We start from the raw sequence: 24621 nt of genomic DNA, 5'->3' as shown, positions 1-24621 counted from the left end.
TGAGACCTATGTCTTCTTTAAACCATACAATTAGTCTCATTACAAGTTTTGCATTGGGGGAAAAGTGGCGTTAATTTGATTACCGTCACTATTCCCACACTGCCAAAATATAATTTACCACTGGTGGAATTACCATGTGGTAAATCCAACAATCTTTGGGTGTAAAGTGACTGATTCACTTCCAGCTTGTTGTTGGAGGTAAATCTTCCACTTGAACTGTGCAGTAATTCTGCAGATGGTAAATCCATCAAAAATCCCCAGAAAGGGGGAATTACCACCATTTGTAATTCCATGGTAACTTCACGGGACCAAGTAGCAGTAACAGTAATGGAGTTTGGTGGTATTTCAGCAGATTTACCGCCGGAGTAATACAAAACCCGTAATGAAGCCCAATGTGTGTTGTGTGTAACATATATAATAAATGATATGCTGTATCTGAAATCAACTTGTGTAGTCTTATTACATTCCATTGGCTATCAATGTGTATATATTATAGCGCCATTTAATTGAATGTTAATTTATGAGTAAGCATACGTTTCTTTGAGCAGATGTCAGTAAGGTGAATAGCCATACTTTGTGAGGGAAATCATTGATTATGTGAAAGACTATGTTGTCTCATGACTCTCTCTAAAGGACGGCCCATTAATGTAAATAGTTGTTATAATGCATTTGCGTTTTGGAAATATTGCTAAGTCTGTGACTGAATATGCGGCACATGAACTGGGCCCACATTATGAGGCAGTATCACATACCTGAATCTTTGAAAGCGGTGAGTGATGCATGACTACTAGGAAAATAGGTAAGGCTAGTCAAGATCAGTTTCAAGACAGTGCATGGACTATGAGCATTCATGGTTTGGCATGCCTTTTTTGATAAATCCATTGAATTCGGATCTATATAACCTCCATTTTATCAGTGCTCATTGTAGTAATGCCATAATGAAAGACATGCCAGGCACAGATATTTTCAGAATTGCTAAAGGTATGCTATTTGATTCACGGATGTGTGCTTTCTCTAGTCATGCGGGCCCACCAAAAAGATACTATGTATTTCTTTGAAGTGTTGCAGGTTGGTACATGGTGTAGTTGGTGCATGGTGTACAAAGGCCAATATCAGAGACTGGTGACAAACTTATTACCCGTCCTGGTTATTTATCTTATGTGTAAAGTTTCAAATTTTCTATGTAAAAGGCTGTGGGTTGGAATGCAATCAAATAACACAGATGAGATTGTTTAGGCTTGCATCAATGACTGTTTTGGTGCTTTTATTCTACTGTTGACAATAGAGCTAATTTAATCCAAACTCTTCCTCTGTATAACAATGCTGAAAGCCCAAGACAGAGCATGCACGATTAGTACTTTCGATTTATGAATGTCTTTTTTTCAATGCGACAAAATTTTGTTGACAACTTTCATTGGCCCTCATTACGACCCTGGCGGAAAGCGACTGACCGGAGCGCCACAGCGTAAATAGCGTTTCCGCCATTGCACGAAGGAGCAAAGTGCGGCCCATTCCGACCCATCGGGCACGAGCACCACGGCATGGCGGAAGTGCAAAGTCCGCGATGGCGGAAATGACCCCAAAACGGCCCACACCGCCGCCGTACGGCGCCCCAGGTGCAATACCGCCACCCCTCTTAGCGGTCACCGCAGTGTGCGCCTACCGGAAAGTACGGTGGCCGGAAACATACGGAAACGGAAGCTAAAACATGGGCCCGGAACGGGAAACATCCCGGCGTACACCTATAAATACACTAAAACCACACAACCACTAAAATCACTACCCTGAAACACACCCCAACCCGTCAACCACCCTAGCGAAACCAAGAAAAATGGGAAAAGTAGCGAAGAAAGCGTGCAACCGCAAGCGGCAGGTCCACTTCTCCCGTGAGGAACTCACCGTGCTAACAGAGACCCTCCAGGAGAATGCTGCCGTCGTCTTCTCCACGCAAATGACCAGGACGGCACTTGCAAACAAGAAGGCCATATGGGCTCTGGTAGCACAGCGGGTAAGTGCGGTGGGGACCGCACCCCGCACCCCACAGCAATGCCGCAAGCGATGGGACGACCTGCGGATACGCGTCCGCAGCATACTCTCTGCCAACCGCAACATCGCCACAGCCACCGGGGGAGGTCCTGAATCACCCATCAAGTTGACCACCCGGGGAAGAAATCTGTGCCTCCACCATCGGAATGGAGAGCATAGAGGGAGTCGGAGGGATGGAGAAAGGAGTGCAGACATCCGAAGAATCAGGTAGGTGGACCAGATAAAACAATGCCAAATCCACACAGTCCATCCATGTGAAGTACCATGCGTCCACATAGTGCAACAGAAACACATGTCCAGGAGAACGTCCACACACATCGGCCTGATAGCGCACGTTAAAACCCACAATAAATACATAAATAATCAAAAACACCTAAAACACGCACTACACGTGCAGCAGGCACACCCTAACTGCAGGCTGCCAAACAACTGCACCCTCACTCCACACACAAATGAAAGCACCTCCAAGGCCCCGACCCAAATCACCCTCAGGTACCACCCCAATGCATGTGATACAATGCCATTCCAATTCCCACAGACCCATCAATAACCCTCGCCCTCCTTTACTCCACCACAGGGTCCGATCCAAACGACGAGCTACAGGACACCCCTACCAGCACACCTGCAAAGAGGGCCAAGACCAACGGCCAGAGACCCTCCACCTCAGCTGCACGCATCAAGACACGGCAGCAGCACAAATCAGGTGGCAGCACAGAGGAGGGAACATCAACAGGCACCCCAGCAGCCAGCATGCCCACAACACCACCACCACAGGTCCCCCCAATGGATGCCACAGAAGGCACTGCCTCCGGTGGCAGCAGCACCATAGGTGACACCCCATTGATGGCAGCATGCTCCGACACAGAAAACGGGGATGCCGAAGTCAGATCCATCCATGACCTGTCCCAATCCCCCTGTCTGTCCCATCCCGTACAACATGAGGATACCACGCAGGGGCACCCACAAGACGACGACTGGCCATCCCCCACAAGCCCTGTGGCAATGCAACATGAGGACAACAGCCCCTCCGTGACACCCCCGCAAATGGCCTTGGCCCAGCAGAGGCAACAGTCCCTCGACCAGTTGATCGAACAACAGCAGCAACTGGCCACGCTCCTCAAGGACCATGCTGATGAATGTGGGGGCACTAAGGCAGACATAGAAACATCAACTGAGACACTTAGGGCACAAATCGAGAGTAGCACCGAGAGCCTGAGAGTCCAAATGGAGAGAAGCACCGAGAGCCTCAGGGGGGAACTGCATGCGACGGCCAAGGACGTATGTGCTGAACTTGCCGCAGTGCGCCGTGTGCTCACTGAGCTCTCGCAAACCCTTAGGGACATGCATGGACGTGAGCAGGCAGACACATCATCCGTTGCAAGCTCCGTCCAGGGCAGCCCCCAACGTAGATCTGGAAGGAACCTGCGCTCCACAGGCAGGGGTGCCCCTGATACCCGCAGAGGGGGCCTGCAATAGCGACAGCCCACTGACAATGAGCATCTTTGGACACTGGTGTTCGGGGGGGAGGTAGGGGGGTGGAGGGGGTGTGTTGGGCTCACTTGGGTGGCGGGTCGATAGGGTGTTCAACATGACATCACATATGCCATAAAAAGTGCACGATCAACCAATGAGATGTGTGGACATTGATCTTTGTGTACTAGGCCATCATAGGCGTACAGTCCATATTGTGCATGTCCCAGACACACGCAGTGCCACGAGTCCCGTGTCCATGTATCAGCCACCAGGCGTGAGTGCTAGAAGCATACATCAATGAGATGCTGACGAATGTCACGGGCCTCCGGTGCCTCGCAGACTCCATGAGGTGCTGCCACATCCCCACCCTCATCATGACCATCATCAGGTGCTTGCAGTTCTGCGTCAGGGGGCATGGGCACATTTCTACGTACGCACATGTTGTGGAGCATGACACATGCCATCACCATCTTTGCAACCTTCTCATGGCGGTACAGGAGTGCCCCGCCAGACCTGCTGAGGCAGCGGAAACGGCCCTTCAGTAGGCCGAATGCCTGTTCTATGACTACACGGGTACGTGAGTGGGCATGGTTGTAGTCCTCCTCATGCTGGTCCCGTGGGTTCCGGACTGGTGTGAGGAGCCATCTCTTCAGTGGATATCCAGCATCACCTGTATGTGGACGAGAAACGTATGATGTGGAATGCCATTGATACGTACGCACACCCCCCCCCCTTCCTGCCAGGTCATTGCCAATTCACATACCCCACATCATCATGCATGTAATGAGACTCACCGAGTAGCCAGGATCTGTTCCCTGCGTGTCGCTCCATGTAGCGTGGTATTGTAGAGTTCCTCAAGACCATAGAATCATGGGTTGATCCAGGGAATCGGGCACAACAATGTGTAATGATCCTGTTGGAGTCACACACCATTTGTACATTCAGGGAATGAAATTGTTTTCGGTTGCGGTACTGGGCCTCCATGGCATGTGGGACGACCAATTCCACATGGGTGCAGTCGATGGCACCAATGCAACCCGGTATGCCGGCAAGTGCATGGAATCCCACTTTCGTGTTTGTAATTTCCTGCTCCGAGCGTGGTAGGCAGATGTAGTCGTCTGCGTGCTGCAGGAGGGCATCGAGCACTTGCAATAGTGTCCGTGAGAACAGTGGCTGAGAAATGCCATGCAACTGTCCGACTGTGTGCTGGTAGGTGCCTGTGGCCAGGAAGTGGAGTACAGACACCACCTTCAGTAGGGGTGGGATGGCGGTTGGGCTATCTATCATGCTGACAAGGTCAGCCTGTGTCATGTCCACAATGGCGGCTATGGTGTCCCGGTCCAAACGGTAGAGGGTGTGGATCTGCTCATCAGTGAGGTTGAACGGATGTGCTCGGAGGCGTGGGATTGCGGGCTGCCTGCGTGGTGGTAGTGGCTGTGCTGGTGGGCCTTGCTGGCCCTGCCTTGCCCTCCTCCTCCTCCTGCGTCTCCTCCGTGCGGCCGGTTGTAGTTGGTGTTCGTCTTCCTCTTGGAGTTGGAGCACTTGCAGCGCTATCAGGTCCCCCAGGGCCAACATCGCGAGTCCTGCCGGTAGCATTTCGGTGTGGTTGTGGGAGGAGACTGGCTGTGCAATTCATGTGTTTTCAGGCTGTATGGCCTCCACCTGTGGTGATTCATTCCACCTGTGCAAACTGCTCTCCCCTTTGGCCGAGCACGTCACGCGCACAACGCTGCAATTCGGGGAATGGTATCTTGCTATTGCTATCATGTATTTGTACCCGATGGGCGTGTTGGATTGGTTGTTATGTTCATTCGGCTATGGTCCCATTGTTTCCCATTCCATCTGTGCAGTCGCGAACAGACTTGTGAAGGGTCAGTGGAACGTAGTACTCGAGTAACGGTGGGCCCTCATGCATCACTGTACCGAGTTGCAACGACGGGCGGGGCGTCCCATTCGTGGGTGAAGGCAGTTGCCATTTTCACACACAGCCGCACTCGATGGAATAATTAGGGATTTCAAACGGCCACAGATGCCTTTTCAACGTGATGTTGCAAATGAGGAATTCGAAGGGCGGCGCTTTCGGTTATCAGCTGGCGGCGAGGAGATGCCCACAGGTCTGACTGCAAATATAACGTTCTATTGTTCTATGTCCTTGAGACAGGGCCCATGGCGAGGGAGCAATGATTGGTATGAATAGTTTGGGATGCGCATTAGCTACGTGGGCGATGAGGCCGGCCGTTCCAAAATACATGTTACTTCACGACACTGGAAATACGGGCTGGGGCACTGTGGATTTTGCAGGCTGCATAACGCACAGACTCAATGGATGTTTCTAATGTCATGTGAGTAATTATTCAGGCGTTTTGATCCCGGGATGAGGGAATGATGAATGGATGCATGGGCAGGTGATTTGATACAGAGTTTGCCATGTACAGGGCTTCTTGGGATCTATCCGCCTCCCCTACGCTATGTGATGCAGGCCTGCCATAGTGGGACCATCGTCTATCTGGCCTTGTTGAGCCCTCCCTGTCTCGAGGCGCCCTCAGACACTTGTGTCCATGCACGTTGACATTCCCATCTGATGGATTCTGTTTTGACAGACGCATGCACAGGTACACTCGTTAGTGATGGTGTTTGCACCTCGATATAGATGGTTATGAGTCGCAAGTGGTTTTGGGGTGGTGATGATCCTTTTGAGTGGGCTAGCATGCATATGGCTGTGGATTTCGTGTGATCATTGAAGTGAGTTGTTCGAATGTAGTTCTGATGGCCATTCTGTTCTTTTTCTTTTCTTCTGGTTGACAGGTATCTCCTCCCCTTTTGCCACTGCCATCTGTATGCCACTCCTGCAGATGGATTTTACTCCCGACACCTGCTGCTTCGTGTTAATCGGTGGAGCAGCATTACGATCTTATGGGACGATCGCCAATGGCCCACATGCCCTTACGCAGTACTGGTGTCTCGGAGCAACATTTCGGCCTTTCAGCTGGACTAGTGCCTCCCCATTGGGACAGCCCTGCGGTTCTGTGCGCTTCCATGTTGCCTTTTCGTACGTGAATGTGGCTCTGTGTACCATGGGGGTACAGGGCGACACACAAGTAGTGGCTGGTCATTTCTTGCGGATGCAGCCCACAATGGTGATTAGTGTTTTGGAGTTCATGGCCTGATGGCTGTATGGGCTTGGTGTCTTTGATGTGCATAAATTGCTATTCTGATTTGGCCCGTGTAGCGTTTTTCTTTGCAAGTGATGTGGCATATGCCTATTTGGGAGGCGATGTATTGTGAGGAGATCTGCATTGGGTTCCAGCTTCGGGGTTTAGTTGCGTGGTACTGTACTGGGCGCGTTTGCCTACTGAGCCCGTGAGGTCAGGGATGGGGGCTGCCTATATGACAGTTTGAATGTTGTCATGCTCAGGGGCGGGGGATTGGGTTTTGTGTAACAGATGCCGGTCAGCCAGGTGGACTGGTGGAATGATGTGATTTTCGGAATGTTGCTGGGCACAGGTGCCTGTGTTTGCGTGCGTTTCTTGGTGGGGGACTGTGGTCATGTCCATTGGGATGGCTTCTGTATTCGTGCCATCTGTGACCTGCAGCTCCCATTGGCCCCTCTTGTGTTGCTTTTGTTCGTTGGCATGCATGGGTGCTTTGTACATTTCAATGGTTGCATTGTGACTTCATTGCACCTACAGGGAGTTGTACTTTGTGGGCAGGGAGCGGTGTACAGGCACTCAGTGGGGCCGTTTACGGTTGATTCGCGATGCCGTACTTCTCGCCATGGCGGAATGGTACATTCCGCCATGCCTGATGGCGTTAGGTACATGTCCGCTAGGGTCGGAATTGGCGTACCGTTGCACCATGGTGGTGTTTGCGGTTTGGCATGGCGCGCGCGCGCGTGCTTGGTGCAGTTAGCGTTGGCGTTCACTACGGTGTCGCTAATGGCTTCGTACTTTGCGGTGACGGGTCATAGTCGCACCGAGCGCTATTCGATGGCGGTACTGCATTTCCGCCATCGTTTTTCGATTTCCGCCAGGGTCGTAATGAGGGCCATTGTCTTAAGAGCAAAATATTTTGATGGTAAGAATAATGTAATATTGGACAAAAAGCAGAGATTACGACATCAGCATGTGCTAGAATCTTGAACAATCAATGCATGGAAATATAAATGGAAAGATCTTAGACTGTCAAGGAAAGCCTCTGAAAATACACAAGAAATGTATCAAAGAGGGCTATGTGAATAGGTGCAATTTGTTTGCACATGGATACCACAATGTAAAGGTATTCATTACTGAAAATAACTAGAGAGAAAAGGGGGATTCGTGTTATATTGAAGGTGCAGAAGGCACCATGCTAAGTCCTAAGGTTACTATATTCCTTTGCACGCATACAGGTTACATCTGGAACATCAGGTACATTAGATGGTAGGCAGGATCTTAAGTATTACAGGGAAAGCCCACTGGCTCCCACCAGCCAGGCTTCATGTATCACCAACCATCTCTGGGTGCAACCAAACTCAAGGCATAACATTCCAGTCTGCTGCGTCAGCATGTGCTGTGCATTCCATGATATCACAACCACACATGCTGGATCTACACAGATAGGCCAGGAGGTGGGGAGCAGGATGTAACAATTAGCTCAAAAGAAGAAGCCTACTATGGAACCTGCTAACATCGTGTAAATTGAACATCACTCATCAACTAATTATCTTTAACTTTGACTATGAGTGGGGTGAAGATGGCGGGTGGGGGAAGCAGCCATCAGGCTGCTCGGAATGTGGGCTGAGATGGGGGATTCAGCCCGCTATCCGAGCAACTGAATTGATTGCCCCCCCCAAAGGTGCTAATTGGACTTCGCTTTTTGCAGCAGCATGGTTTTCAGAATTGAAAGCATAGAAAACAAATGATGCAATGTTTCTTTATTGTGACCCCTGTACAGCTTTTTGATGTCAGTCGTGTAGTTTTACAATGACATGTTAATAAAAACCCTTCAATTACATTACCATGTTGACTGCTTTAATTAGTATAGCAATGACAAGATCAAAAAATCTGTTTGTGTGCCTGAATGGAGAGAGCTATGGTCTAGATTTACGTTCCAACACGTGATTGTGTAAATGCATTGTGGCACGTTTTGCTGCAGCAGACACATACCTTCCGAGCACGGGTCTATGCTCTTGTTCAATGCAGCCAGGGCATTAACCTTAATACTGGCATTTTGACCATAATAATCATAATGCTATCACTAGGTGGCTGTGGGAACACTTGTGGTGCTTCAAAATGTAAGTGATGCTCTGTGAAAACAAATCTATGTGCATGGAAACCAGGTGCATTGACAATTTGTGGGGGAAAACACATGGATTGACCATTGTTTTACGTTTCTGCTGGAGTACTATATACCATAGACAGAATCTGAGATGGCAGACAGTGAGAAGTTATCATGTGTCCTTGGGTATGGACCAGGAATTAATGGAAAGTAGATAGCAATTGCTCATTGAGTTAACAAAGAAATAAACAAGATATGCTCCTGAAATAATAGAGCTGTAAATACGTGTATCAAGAAAACAAACTTTAATGACATCTAAAAACGGAGTAAAATGTTATTTATTACATTTTTTGAACAGTCGATTTTCAATATATCATATGAAGCAGCCTTCAAGAGTACTGTACATTTACCTAAAGAAAGACAAGTTAAACATAAACAATACAATTCTGAAATAAATAACAACAAGGCAATATTCAGTAGTGCTGGTAAAACTCAAATTTTCAGAAATTGCTCTCAATGATAATTCATAAGCACAAAAGCATAATATGTGTTTTTTAAACCAGTGCCATAGTGTACATGGCCGAAAGATGTTCAGATGTCTACTGAGAACCTCTTCTGATAGGAGGTAGCTGCTGCTCTTAAGGATTGGGAATAGGTGTTAGCTTCTTGATTAGGGTAATCTCCACTGAAAGGGCTGGAGCCCCATAGTCTTCGCAGCAGGTGGCTGCATTGGAAAGAAGCTTCCTTAATACTTGACCGTTGTGAGACCCTCGCCACTACCTTTCAACATCCCATGACAATCTGTGTGTAAAACAATCCTTTTTACCAGCTTTTTTGTTGCCTTAGCACCTTTGTGCCTGTGTGCCACGTGGAGCGCCATACTCTGTGGTTTACTTACTTTTCATATCAATATGGTACCCTTATTGTATGGATAAAATGGCCACCGCACTTTGCGTGCATTTACACCTTTGTTCTGCGGGTTGAGAAGGTTGCTAAGCAACCAATCCTCACGCCTCCTTTTTCACCCTATTGGTGTCTGCCGGCAGACGGAAGCCAGCCCCCTGCGAAGATCCACTGAAAAGGCCCTGTCCCAAGCCTGTCGTAGCGGGGAGGACCGGGGACTAGGAACTATCTCTCCTATTACTCTTGAACAGTGGAAAGAACACAAAACCATACCTAGGTAAGCGTTTATACTCTAACCAGCTACTTGTTTATCTACTTTACACATCTTCTAACTTTCAATTTACCTCTGTCCCGTTAACGGAATGCCCCCCAACGTACGTATTATTTCATAGCCATTCACAAACGAGCCTACATGCTCACTGCCTTATTTCCATGTAACTCACCTAGCCCATATCACCTGGCACTGACTCTTCATCTATTCTGGTCGCAAATATTTTCTGCGCTGCCGCTGACTGCATGATCATTCGCACTACTGTGCTGCCCAGGCTCCTGACCTGACCGCGAACACTGCACGGACGTGCCTACTCCCTACCTGATCATATGTCCTATTACCCGCTCAAGTAATACATTATCTACGTTGAGCTTTGCTAACTGCCTGCAATAGCGCTTTTTCCCACGTGCAATTTAGGCCTCATTTGTTTGCATGTAATGATGCTGTTTTTCCCACGTGTACGATAAGCCTTTCACGTGCTTGTGCCACTCTCCACTTAACATGAATATCAGTATGCTTGAAATGCTCTTATCTTGTACGCACTGCACTGTCACTGCATGATACATGGTCGTCTTTTCCCACGTGCAATCTAAACCTTCATTTGTTTGCCTGTAATGATGCTGTTTTTCCCACGTGTACTATAAGCCTTTCACGTGCTTGTGCCACTCTCCACTTAACATGAATATCAGTATGCTTGAAATGCTCTTATCTTGTACGCACTGCACTGTCACTGCATGATACATGGTCGTCTTTTCCCACGTGCAATCTAAACCTTCATTTGTTTGCCTGTAATGATGCTGTTTTTCCCACGTGTACTATAAGCCTTTCACCTGCTTGTGCCACTCTCCACTTAACATGAATATCAGTATGCTTGAAATGTTCTTATCTTGTACGCACTGCACTGCCACTGCATGATACATGGTCGTCTTTTCCCACGTGCAATCTAAACCTTCATTTGTTTGCCTGTAATGATGCTGTTTTTCCCACGTGTACTATAAGCCTTTCACGTGCTTGTGCCACTCTCCACTTAACATGAATATCAGTATGCTTGAAATGCTCTTGTACGCATTGCACCATTACTGCATGATACCACTGTAAAAACCTGACATATGTCACACCCCTGGTTCTCCACCATAGGCCAGTAGCTTAGCTAATTGCCAACAGCCGTACTCCTACATCTGCTTTCCAGCCATTCTTATCCGCTGCCAAATTATCTAACGTGGAGAAATTACACTAGATCAACTTGACAATAAACCTTTTTTAATGGTTCCGTACTAGCCTTGCCTTCCATGACTGACTTGCCTACCTAATCCGCAAATAAAACTTGAACCGGCCCATACATACTATGAGCAGGCACCTACTCTGCATCTGACAAATAAAGGCCTAAAGACTTTCACCAGTCAGCCACAACCTGCTTGTCATGCCTATGTACAAATCTATATCTTTGCTCATCTGGCCCGCTCAAACAACTGCCAAGTTGGCTACATTAACGTTGGCTACATCAACCACTATGTTCCTACTCGCATCAGTCAACACTGATAGAAACTCTGCAATCCACCCATGTCCATGCCACCTTACCTTGTAAGAGTAGCAGATCCATCTCTATGTCCACCTCACTACCTCACCACAATTCCACAGCACCTACCAATTTCCTTCCATCTTAGCCACTACAGCCCACTAAACATGACATTACGACCTAGACTTCAACAAACAATACTAACAAAACTCACACCTATCCAACGGATTTATCGCTTTGCCGCCAAACCTGTTCCTAACCAACCTTGCCCCACAATAATCGGGAATGCTAGACTATGTTCTAGACTTAGGCAGACCTACCCACTAGCCTCTTTCGCCAAAACCCCAATTTATCCTAAGTCTGCATCCACCAGGAAAAAAACTTTAAGCACCTCGAACAACATTGCCTTAAACGACCCTTCTCGCCCAACTAACACTACAGGGCTGCATAACAAACCCAACAACACCAATACACCAATCAAAGGAGCACTCATTACAGTCCATATAACTGACTGCACATGCGTTATACATTGCTGACCTTATTCTCTCTTATCAGTTATAATTCCTGGCCATAACAGAGACCTTGCTACATACTGCAGCTGGACTCACACTATCTCTAGCCATTCCAGAAAACTATGTGATCACTGGACTCAACAGAGAATCTTCCTAAAAATGCATCTCATGTTCAGACCTTCGGGTCAATATCATCCTTCAAGGAAGATATTTCTCAACTCCTTTCTACTAACACTAAACCAGGTTCACAAATGTTACTACTTGACGACTTCAATCTAGGTTTCTTAGATGCAAACAATGACACTGCCACTACCATAGCCAACTCAATTGCAGAACTAGGTTTCTCTCATCGCATCACTAAACCTACTCACAATAAAGGCAGAATCCTAGATTGGATTGCAGACCTTAATTGTGACATAAATATCCTCACCATGTGCATGGACAGACCACCACTGGTCACAGTCCAGTACACAATCAAACCTGCCTACTGCTATGGCACCACAGGCACTAACCAGAAATAAAAATAATATCACAACTGAGAATCTACTACCCCTCCTATGACATATCCTTAACTATCCAACCACTAACACGGGCCCCTCTACTTTTGTAGATCTTTATAACCTAACACTTGGCCAAGCCATCAACAATGTAGCTCCACTGAAACTGTGTAAAGCTAAGCCTCAAGCTCACCTCAACTTGTGATTTACCCTGAGCCTTAAAACACTACGCAATAACAAAAGAAGTGCTGAAACAGTGTGGAAAAACCATCTGCCAGTCATTAACAAAGACTGATTCGCAAAAGCTGCCAACTGTTACAAGTCAACCATCCTCCAATCCAAAAGTGACACATACAATAATAGAATTTCTAATGCCAAAGCTGGCACTAGTGAGCTATTCACTATCCTTAGAGAGCTTGAGTCGCCCACACCCCCTACTGAAACTTGTTCTAAAGAAAAAACCTGATGATACAAGCAGTCTTACTAGATAAATTATCAATGCTACAATCTAAAATTGAAAAGAAAAACTCAACATCGCCTGTGAACCCACCCTACTCAAGCCTAAACCAACTATTGCTAAACCTTGCAGCCTATTTAAATGTACTCCTCTGTCCATTAAAGAGGTTGAAAACATAATACTAAGCCTCAAACCATCACGGTGTCAGGGTGAGATATGCCCGGCAAACATAATTAAAGATACAGCAAAAGAACTTGCTCCCTCTATCACTACATTTATAAATGCCTCATTTGAAACTAGCACACGGTCCCAACTAACTTGAAAGATGCCTGGGTCCTCCCATTGCTGAAAAAAAAAACCTTGACCGTGAAATCCCAACAAACTACAGACCCATCACCACTGTGCCATTGTTGCTGAAAATTCTAGACAGGGCTGCGTATTTACAAATACAAGCTAATCTAGAAACAAATAATCTTCTGGGCCTGCAGCAATCTGGGTTTAGACCTAGACATGGCACCAAAACTGCACTATTAGACCGAAAAACCCGAATAGATGACCAAAAAGATAAAGGTAATATATCACTCCTTTTGCTGTTAGATTTATCTGCTGCCTTCGACCTTGTCAGCTATGAAGTCCAGTGTAAGCACTTGACCTCATCATCCCACTTCTCTGACAAAGCCACCGCCTGGATTCACTCCTTCCTTGACAAAAGAACATTGAGAGGCTCCTCACCTACAGCCTCGGCGGATCCAGCACCAGTTACCTGTGGAGTGCCGCAAAGATCCTGTGTTTCACCAACGCTGTACAATATTTTTTCTAAGCCTTTGTTCAACCTCTTGGGTGTCACCTACACTAACTATGCAGATAACAGGGAGCGAGGCTACAGGGCAATGCGATAGGCGGTGTTTCCACAGTGCTCCTGCTGATCCTGAATGATCCTTGCATGAAGATATGATCAAAGTCAGCTATTGCGCATGAAGATTGGAGCTGTTGATGTATGAACATGCACTGAACAGAATGCTCAGATTAGCGTAGTGAACAGTAGTGCTGACAGGGAATTAAACGCTGGAGAAGATCAGCAACATCCCGTCGGCGAAAACAACAAGATGTCGACCGGGCCAGAACAAAGGATTTCATCAGCAGGCCATTGCGAGGGATGAAATGGCAGTGATATAAGAGAAGCAGTATAAACCTCCAGTCTGACTTCACCATGCGGTAAAACACTGGAGCCACTGTACAGAGACTACAGGGAGCGACGGTCCATACCTAAGCGTGGAACACAGACAGACAGTCCGGTGTAGCATATCTTGGCACCAGAGCTACCGGTGTAAATCGATCGATGTCGCACGACAGGTGAAATAAACGGAAGAGCTCAGCAGTCTCATAGGCCCACATGGATGAAGAAAGGGAAAGGTCGGTGTATACTGCCAGTATACTGCCAGTATACTAACGCTGACTACGGAATCGGCAACGGCACATGACAAAGTAGTCGTGAAAGACTCATCCTAAAAGACATATCATTGGATGTCGCAGAAGGTATACAAGGCGTAACCTAAATGAAAAGATCACAAGGATACAAAACACCCGCTGGAAGGCGCAGCAGTTGCAACTATATAGTTGCACAGCCTGGGCCTCCTAAAGGCTGTGATTGACTTAATAATTGGAGTGCAGCAGAACCCTGCATGTATCGGAAGCAGAACAAAAACAACACAGGCAAGCTCACCGAACAGACGTGAGGGCTGCAAGAGATGAGGCACGGATCTCATGCGTTTATGGAATTACTAGTGTGATTGTGCCAACCCATATGCCTGGGGTGGAGCAAGCACCACAACGGAAAGAGCTTCAATGAGGTCTCAGGAGAGATACAGCAGCTCGACACAACAAAGCGAGATAGAAGAACACAGGTACGAAGCGTTACACCGACTCCTGCTAGAGGCCCGATCACATTAAAAGTATACTGTTACCGGACACAGGGTTATAATAGCCCAAAATAAGATTCAGCAAGGCGGAAACAGTGTAGCGAACAAAACAAACTTGATTGTACGAGAAGCAAACAGCAGATTCCTAGGTTCATGGGTGACAAAGTACAAACATAATAACGTGGAGAAGAGCAATATTATACTAGAAGCCATGCAAACAATACAGCATTATTGGTAAGGCTCGTTCATCAGTAGTTCTGGGACACTAATCCATCTATGCATGGGGTTGGAACACTGTGCCTGTACTGGTGAGGACACCAGTGTTTATGTAATTGATACAAAGGCGCACAGCCACTCAGGATGTAATGGCACAAACTGTAATCTTCTCCAAGCGCTTCTGATTTGGAGAGAGGCCTGCAGTATCAAACGAAGCTGGGACACAGTGATATATGTGTGGTGTGTTGGGGAGCCTGGTGGTACTACAGCCCCTATAGAAGATATCGGTGATGCGGACATTTGTATTAGTTGCATCTGTTGGAATATTAGCCCCACTGGAACAATACAGCCCGGGGCGACTGTGCATGCAGATACTGTAAGCTACAACAAAGATATCCCACGAATTATAGCACCAGGCAGTGTATGTTGGTGAACAAGCAGGTAGCCAGGAGCTAATGGCAAGAGCTAATAGGAACACAAAGGAAGGTCAAGGAGCAGTATATAGTGGAAGACAGTGCAGACTGGCGGCGCCCCTGCCCTAAATTGAAGGTTCCGGTTGAAATGCTTGAAGCGAGGGTGATGAGCAAAGAGACACCAGTGTGATACCAAGTTAAGACAATCCCTGCCACAGGTTGTGCTTCAAGGTGACACCAGTGCAAAAAAGAAAGCGTGTAACTAAGCAAGCCCCAGAAGAGACGGTGCATATGGTGAACTGAACAGGTATGCTGACGTAGGCACTGCCCAACACTGTATCACAACAGATCAAACAATGTACCGCACCAATTACCACGGAAGAGAGGGCTGGGGAGCATGTTGATGCAATAATGGCATCTAAGCCAAACAAGACCATAGGGAAACAATCATCGATAGATGCGTTTGCGAAACCAGAACAACCAACGGATGAGGCGAAAACCACAGGGCAAGACGCGTGAAGAGAGGAAGCCCACGGGCGGAGTGATCAACAGATTCTAGATACTATAGCAGAATTGAAGTCATCATTGGAACTTAAAATTGACACCATCAGTATTGATGTGAACCTCTTGAGACAAGATGTCAGACAGTTGGCAGAACGTACGGAAGTGCTAAAGAAAGAGGTGAAGACCAACACAAGCAGTTGCAACACAAACTCAAAGGCGGTTTCCACGCTGCAACAGGGTTTACAGCTACCCAACTTTGAAGTGTATTTCGTTGCTTTCCTAGCCAATTGCAATTTATAGCTAAATGACTATCGGACGAATAAACACATGAGTCGCGGCTGTTGCAAACGACAAAGACCCAATTCTTTCAAAACAAAGTCATATGGATAATGGACTCTCACACAACCTGCTCACTCAGATTAATGAGAATGGGGTGTGTAATGTGGCGTAGAGCTTGTCAATTGATGGGGAACATTACACTGCACTCCCCGCAGATTTTGCTCCTGGTGTTAGAAGGGGTGAGTGACCAACTGCAGTTGAATGTGAGAAAATACTGTGAACCTAAAGGGGTGGCAACAGTAGGTGACCTGATAAAGGAAGGGGTGCCTAAAGAGTTTGTGGAGCTGAAAGAGGAAACCGGAGTGTATCCAGGTCAACACCTGACACGCAACGGCCTACAAAGGGGTATGAGACACAGATGGCCGGAGGCCGCAGCTCTGCTGCAGATAGATGATACAATTGAGACATTTTACAATGTGTTCGAAGGTGGGCACGAAGTCTTGCGGAAATATGAGCTGTTAATGTCTAAAGTGGGGAAGGAGCTGGGGCAGATGAGACAGAAATGGGAGGCAGACCTGGGAGAACCAATGTCAGACGCAGTGTGGAAAAAAGCTATAGGGTACCACAAAGAAGTATCTAGAAATACAAGTCTCCAACAGATTCAACTATATATCACTCACAGAGCAAATATAAACCCAAATAGAATAGCAACATTTTGTCAAACAGCGAGACAATAATGCCCGATGTTTGGGGAGGTGAATGCAAATCTAGTCCATATGTTCTGGGCCTGCGTAGATTTTGGGAGGAAGTGGCTCAAGCATTAGCAAAAGCTGATATCACCTTGGACATTGGAGCCCCTCTGGCCTGTCTGGTGGGAGGTTTTGCAAGGCCTAAGAGAGTTAAACATGTGAGCAAACTGAGGGATCTAGCATATATATTAGGGAAACGCAGAATAGCGATGGGATGGAAAGCGCAGACAAGAACTCTGGTGCATGTTACGGTGGAGGGACCTGCTAAAATGGGCAAACGCGGAAACTGTGGTGTGGCAAGAAGCAATAAGCAAGAACTCGGACCAGGAAGGGGAGGGATAGAAGTTTGGAGACAGTTGATTACGGATCTGGTCAATTATATGCCGGATTTCAGAGTATCGGAACCTAACCCCCGTACAGGAGGGTGCAGATATCAGAGGTATTGGTGGGGAATAAACAGAAGAGTGGTGAATTATGTGATGTCAGGTAGGCCGGGGCAGGGTTGGGGGCAGTTGGGGGGAGCAGGGGGACCAACAGACGAGATTTGTATTGTGACATGATGTATACTATGATGCAATGTCTGTATGTTAATTTGGTATAAAAAATAAAATAAAACATTATTTAAAAAAATAATAATAATTAGTTAGGCAGTTAAGTATGGGTTATACAAGAATAATCGGTGACCAAGATGCAACCCTACAGAACATAGCAATGGATCTAGAGTATCCGGGACACTTGCGCCAAGCGGAATTGCTATCAATGTTTCTCCATGGACAGACACCCATGCCTGCCATCATTGTCTAGTAGACTGTGAGTGACACTCGAAATGCACAACCATGGCTGTCCTGGCTCATTGTTTATGTTTTTGCTCTCTCTTTTCCCTTGCATATACATTAATGTCACATTATGTATGTAATAGTAACTGCACCTGTAGTGTTGTGGGGATGTTTTGGTTGGGAGGGTTAGGGAGGAGGCCTTGAAACTATGTAAGTCGTGTTGATTACTTCCGATTGTTAAAAAACTTGAATAAAAATTGATTTAAAAAAAAAACTATGCAGATGACACCCAAGTCCTCATACCCATCTCTGGAAATTACGACCTGGATACAAAACTATTAAACAAAATACATCTCATCTTTCAAGCCTGGATGGCCACACATGGCCTCTGTCTAAATGATGATAAGACCAAATTGCTTCTCACTGACTCCCAAGCCAAACTAAATAAACTTGACAATAGATACAACTCTTTTAACATAGACGGCATTAACATCCCAGTCTCTATGGAATTCAAAACATCAAGATTCTATCTTGACTCATCCTTAACCTTGAATAAACAAGTGAACATGACAGCCTCTGCCACAGCCTATACCTGCAAGCTTATAAACACTTGCAGACCTTTCCTTTCAACAGCGAGTTGCAATAACCTAGCTAGAGCGCTCATTTTATATAAATTGGATTACTGCAACACACTGTACTCAGGAACTAATAAGTGAAACTTAAACAAACTACAAGTATTGGAAAACAATGTGCTTAGATCCGCCTTCAAAATTCCAAGATCCCATCACATATCTGAAACTAGACGTAATGCCCGTTGGCTCTCGGTCAAGAACAGAATCTCCCTCAAAATTCTCACACTCACCCACAAATGCCTGTCCAACTCAGCGCCTAAATATCTGACATGTAAATTTACCAAAAGCCAATCAGACCCATCCACTAGAGCCAATCAACTACATTGTCTTAGAATCCCGAGATTTAACTTACTAAAATCAGGAGTCAGTAGCTTCCCTGTCCTAGCCTCCAAACTATGGAGCTCACTACCTCTAACTCTGAGAGTCGAACCATCATTCTCCTAATTAAGGACAAATGTAAAAAACTGGCTCACCACTCAGGAGACTCAATAAGCCTCCTTTTCCTCTGAGACTGACCGTTCATCTCCCACCTGCTCTACTGTACCTCAATGTATATTTTCTTAATGTATCTGTGTATCCATCTTAATGTATCTACCTATAATCACATTACCCATCTGCTTATCTTGCACTATGTAATATGTATCTGACTGCAACCTGTCTGCTTTATGATGTATTTACCCACTTATTGTACATAACCTACTGGCCTCCTGCACTTTGTATCTATATTTGTATCTGTAGTTGTACTACACTGCATTATATTGTAACTATATTGTAACCTTGCTATGTAACTTACGCAACGCGCCTACATACCCGAGGGTCCGGTGCGCTAAATAAAATAAACAATGAAATTCTATTCAGTGTGGATGATGTTCATGGGTGACATCAGGTATTTCTCATTAACAAGGTACTGCCTTTGAGAAATATACAATGGATATATGATTAGGTTAAGGGATGAAATTATGAAGGATGTTTGATAAGGAATTATTCCAAAAGTGTTACTATTCATTTTTTTTAAAGTTCATAAAGTTTATGTTATTCAGATCCACATTACAAAATCAATTTTCAACAATATGAGAATAAACAATCCATACATAATTGAACATTTGAATGTGATGCATAATGAAGCAATTAAATAGGCTTTAAAGATAAACCAGAAACAAATTATACTCTAACATAAGAATCAGTATCTTATAAACAAGATAATAAGAGAGATGATATCAAGAAAGAAAAGGAGAGAGGAAACCAAAAAAGAAAAAAAGATTGGTGTATGAACATAATAACAACATATCTTTAAATATACAACTAACTTCTTCCAAAAAAGAGAGTAATACAATCAATGTCATCGGCATGAAACATGGCTAGATATTTACATCATTCAAATAGTTCTCAAAGTGATGCCATTTTTTCTCATGTTTGGTAGAAAGAGATGGCGAGTTGGCAATGCATTTCTCCATTCTGTGAATATCACAAATGTTGTTCCACCATCATTTAACAGACACTTTTGAAAAGTGTTTCCAATTCGATGTTATTAAGCGACTTGCAAGAAGTATAAACCGATAAAAAATAATAAGAGATATTCTATTCCCAGTTGCTTCACGAAGCAAGGTCCGTGCTTGATGCATACCATAATAATAATAATCCTTTTAATTTAGCCGGCATTACAGCGTAGACTTCCCAAAATAATATTAGTTAGATTTAAAGGTATAGACATTTAAAAAATATGTTGAAGGAAATACCATACCTGGTTCCATAAAGCGTTCACCAAAGAGCATTAAAAAAACATACGTCTAAAAGCCCCATTAGCTGAGTGACAAGACCAACATAAATCGTCATCAGAAATCTTGGATTAAAATAGTTTCCCAGGAGTAACAAAGGCCCTCTGTGTGAAGTAATACAGGGTTCGCAGAAACAGATATCTTAATCTTAGTCCAAATCATAGACCACATTTCATCTTCTGAATGTATCCCACAAACCTCTCCCCAGTGCAAGTTTTAAAAACATCCAGGGATTCCATGTTGTGTAATCTAATAAAATCAACAACCAATTTGTACATTTCTGCTCATGGAATCCAAACACACATTTATTTAGTTGGAATGTTGACTCTGAGGAAATTCTGGTAAAGAAAAAGTGTCTTTAAATTCTTCTGCAGTGAGGCTTTCACCTCCCGTAATCATTTGATTCATAAATCTAACTCCTTTGTCAATCCAAGCTTTCCAGAAGATAGGTCTATTATTTGAAAGAAGATAATGCCTTTGCAGGTTTATTAGTTTGATGAAAGAGGAAATCCCTCAAGTAGGAAATGGTGAGATATACTGGTTTGGAGAAACCTATCTTAGATAAATTGTGTCCTTAATATCAAATGGTAACACTAGATATTTTTCAACTGTCAGCCCACTAGGTACATTTATCGGTTCATTAGGAAGAAACCATTTTGTGCTTGCTTTAGAATAAAGGCTCTATGATAATTCTTAAAGTCCGGGAAACCTATACCACCACAAGCATATGAGTTGTTAAGCTTACTTCTTGCAATTCTTTGCTTTTTCTTAAGACTCCATATGAAATATATACGTATCTTGTAAATAGACTAAAAAAAGTAGGCTGGTAAAGGGATATAAAGCATTTGTAGAAAGTATAATATTACTGGTGTGGACATGATTTTAATGGCCTCTAATCATCCCTACCAAGAGTGGAACAACAGGAACCATGACGCAACAAACTCATATAACTTTGATTGCAAAGGTTGTAGATTTGTTTTAATCATTTCAGAAAATGAGAAAACAATTGAAATACCCAAATATTTAATAGAAACTGGACTGAGACCGAAATAAATTAAATGAATAGCATCTTGCTTCATACAGAAAATATTAAATGGACGCATTTAAAATGTGCCTTTATTCAACTTGCACCCTGAGAAATAGGAGAAAACATGTATCATGTCTAGTAAATTAGGGAGTGTTGTGCTCAGATTTTCTACAAAGATGAGTATATCATCGGCATATGCAGCAAGTTTGATTTGGGATTTGTCACTAATACCTAAAATATAATTATTTGTTTGTATTAGCTCCAATAGGGGTTTGAGGGGCAAAATAAATCAAATTGAAAACCGGGACAACCTTATCTTGTACCTCTATGAAGGGAAAACCAGGGGGAAATTGCCAATTGATAAATATAGACGCCTTTGGATCAATTGACTATAACCATGACCAATGACATGCCACATCAAAGCCTGAAATAAAAAATCCCATTCAACTCAATCAAATGTTTTTTCAGCATCAAGTGCTACTACTATTTGTTGGATGATTATATTGTATTATATTTATACAATTAAGCAAATTCATAAATAATCCATTATTAGCAGAGCTAATTCTCCCCTTAATAACTCCTACCCACTCAGATTTAATTTATGAGTAAAGCACTCTATTCTATTGGCTAGAATCTTTGCAAAAACGTTGTAATCTGAATTAATTAATGAAATTTGGGGGAAAGGGGAATTTCAGTAAATGTACCAGATGACTTACCAATCTTAGATACGAAATGTAAATATACCAGATGACTTACCAATCTTAGACAAAAAATGATATAAGGAGAACAATTTTAGCAGCAGGGTAGAAGACAAATGTGCAAAACAATCCATAGAAAACCCATCAGGCCCAGGAGCATTACACTTCTTAAGGTAAAAGATGGCTTTGGAGGTTTCATTTACATGAACAGGATCATTGAGACTACTTAAATCAGTGACCATTTTAAACAATCAATGAAATTATTAAAATCAATTTTGCAAGTGGTCAGAGAAGTATCATTTCTCATAGAAATTGGTAGAGACATTCAGAATATCCTTATTGAGGATCGAGGATACTAATGGTCCAAATTAATTCTTAAAAGCAGATATTCTAGATCTCTCCCATTTAACTTTGAGATATGGGCCTAGAACTTTATTTGCCTTATTAGACATTTGATAAACTTTGGACTTGACTTTTAGTACAACACCACTACCTTGCTCCGTAAATTTTGCATTAGTAAAAAAGGAAGAGTGAGGATCTGTCCAAATCAGAATATCATTCGCTTTTGCATTGCATTTCTTCTCTAACTCCTTCAGTTGGTTGTAAAGAATATCCAGATCTTTTTAAACCTCCTTCTTTTTCTTAGCTACATATGAAATAATATGTCCCCGCAAGGCAGCGTTATAAGTATCCCAATTATTGACAGGAGAAGTATCATCTTTATTCATTTGAAAATTAGTGAAAGTTAAGATAAGACTTTCCAAAATTAATGTCCTCGAATAATGAGTTATTAAATCTCCATCTACTCATGCCACTTCTAAAGCTTTGCAATTCCAAATGTGATATTACTGGGGAAGGATCTGAAATTACAGGGCATGCTATGGTGTAATCAACTATTGCAGCTACAAAATATTTGGCAACGCATATGTAATCATTACGAGATTGTGGATTATGAGGAAGCGAGTGAAAGGGGAAATCCAAGTCTGTAGGGTGTGAAAACTTCCATGAGTCAACAACACCAATTTCTGACAAACATCTTGTGAATTCAGTATGTGACTTGCTTTTGTGTAAATTGACAGGAAGACCTTCTGCTTAAAAATAGCACCAATTTATCGAGGTCTGACTGTAATGCCTATTGTTTCAGATCAATCCAAAAATTAGGGTTGGGGATAGTGGGTACATAAACATCAAGAATAGAACAAATATGAGAAGCAATCGATAGTTTAGCTAACTCCATCTACCTTTACAGGGTAATTCATAGAAAATCGCACAAAAGTGGCGCACGCGACTAGCGCACAGCATGCCCGTGCGAATGTCTGCGCCAGCCGCGTGCGCTAAAATCGATTTCCGCGCACAGCGTATTCATGGATTTTCGCCTCCAAAACCAGCCGTGGTGCAGCGTGGTGCAGCGACCCTGCAGCAGCGCCAGTTACGCCCCCAAGAACGCCCTCGCGCAAGGAAAAGCCTTCAAAATCCTCAAATAATCGCAAAGGGCTGCGCTAACCCTGGACCAGTACACAGGGCTGGCAAACAGAAAACGCCAAGCGGGGAACGTGTTTAACAGGGGTTCGTGGGAAGTATCACACGCGATTCCAGCAGGGTACGTGTATTTCAGGGGTGCGCAGGAAGTTCCACACGCGATTTCAGCAGAGTATGTGTATTTCAGGGGTGCGCGGGAAGTTCCACACGCGATTGGCCCCGTGCGAGCAGGGTACGTGTATTCCAGGGGTGCGCGGGAAGTTCCACACGCGATTTCAGCAGGGCATGTGTATTTCATGGGTGCGCGGGAAGTTCCACACGCGATTGGCCCGTGCGAGCAGGGTATGTGTATTCCAGGGGTGCGCGGGAAGTTCCACACGCGATTACAGCAGGGTACGTGTATTTCAGGGGAGCGAGGGAAGTTCCACACGCGATTGGCCCCGTGCGAGCAGGGTACGTGTATTTCAGGGGTGCGCGGGAAGTTCCACACGCGATTGTCCCCGTGCGAGCAGGGTACGTGTATTTCAGGGGTGCGCGGGAAGTTCCACACGCGATTTCAGCAGGGTACGTGTATTTCAGGGGTTCTGGGGAGTACTACACGTGAATTAGCCGTGTGGGTCCTCCCAGGTGTTCGCTCTACAACCTCCACGGCCCCTGCAGGCAGCCCACACCACGGGGGACTACCCTGCACCGCTGCTCATGTCCCGCATGCAGCCCATCCACCATGGGCATGCCCCCCAGCCAACCCACATTTCACCTTGCACTACTGATCAACAATGCATGTCTCCCACCACCCCCACCCCCCAGCAGTGCAGGGGTAGCCACCACCAGGCCCCCACCCATGTCCACCACCACCCCCACCCCCCAGCCACCAGGGGCAGATTCCACCAGGCCCCCACCCATGTCCACCACCACCCCCACCCCCCAGTCACCAGGGGCAGATTCCACCAGGCCCCCACTCATGTCTACCACCACCCCCACCCCCCAGCAGTGCAGGGGCAGCCTCCACCAGGCCCCCACTCATGTCTCCCACCACCCCCACCCCCCAGCAGCGCAGGGGCAGCCTCCAACAGGCCCCCACTCCTGTCTCCCACCACCCCCACCCCCCAGCCACCAGGGGCAGCCTCCACCAGGCCCCCACTCATGTCTCCCACCACCCCCACCCCCAGCCACCAGGGGCAGCCTCCACCAGGCCCCCACTCATGTCTCCCACCACCCCCACC

Source organism: Ambystoma mexicanum, chromosome 6q, assembly GCF_040938575.1.
Source record: "Ambystoma mexicanum isolate Mex_15411 chromosome 6q, UKY_AmexF1_1, whole genome shotgun sequence".
NCBI classification, from domain to species: domain Eukaryota; kingdom Metazoa; phylum Chordata; class Amphibia; order Caudata; family Ambystomatidae; genus Ambystoma; species Ambystoma mexicanum.
Note: the sequence above shows the minus strand (reverse complement) of the source record.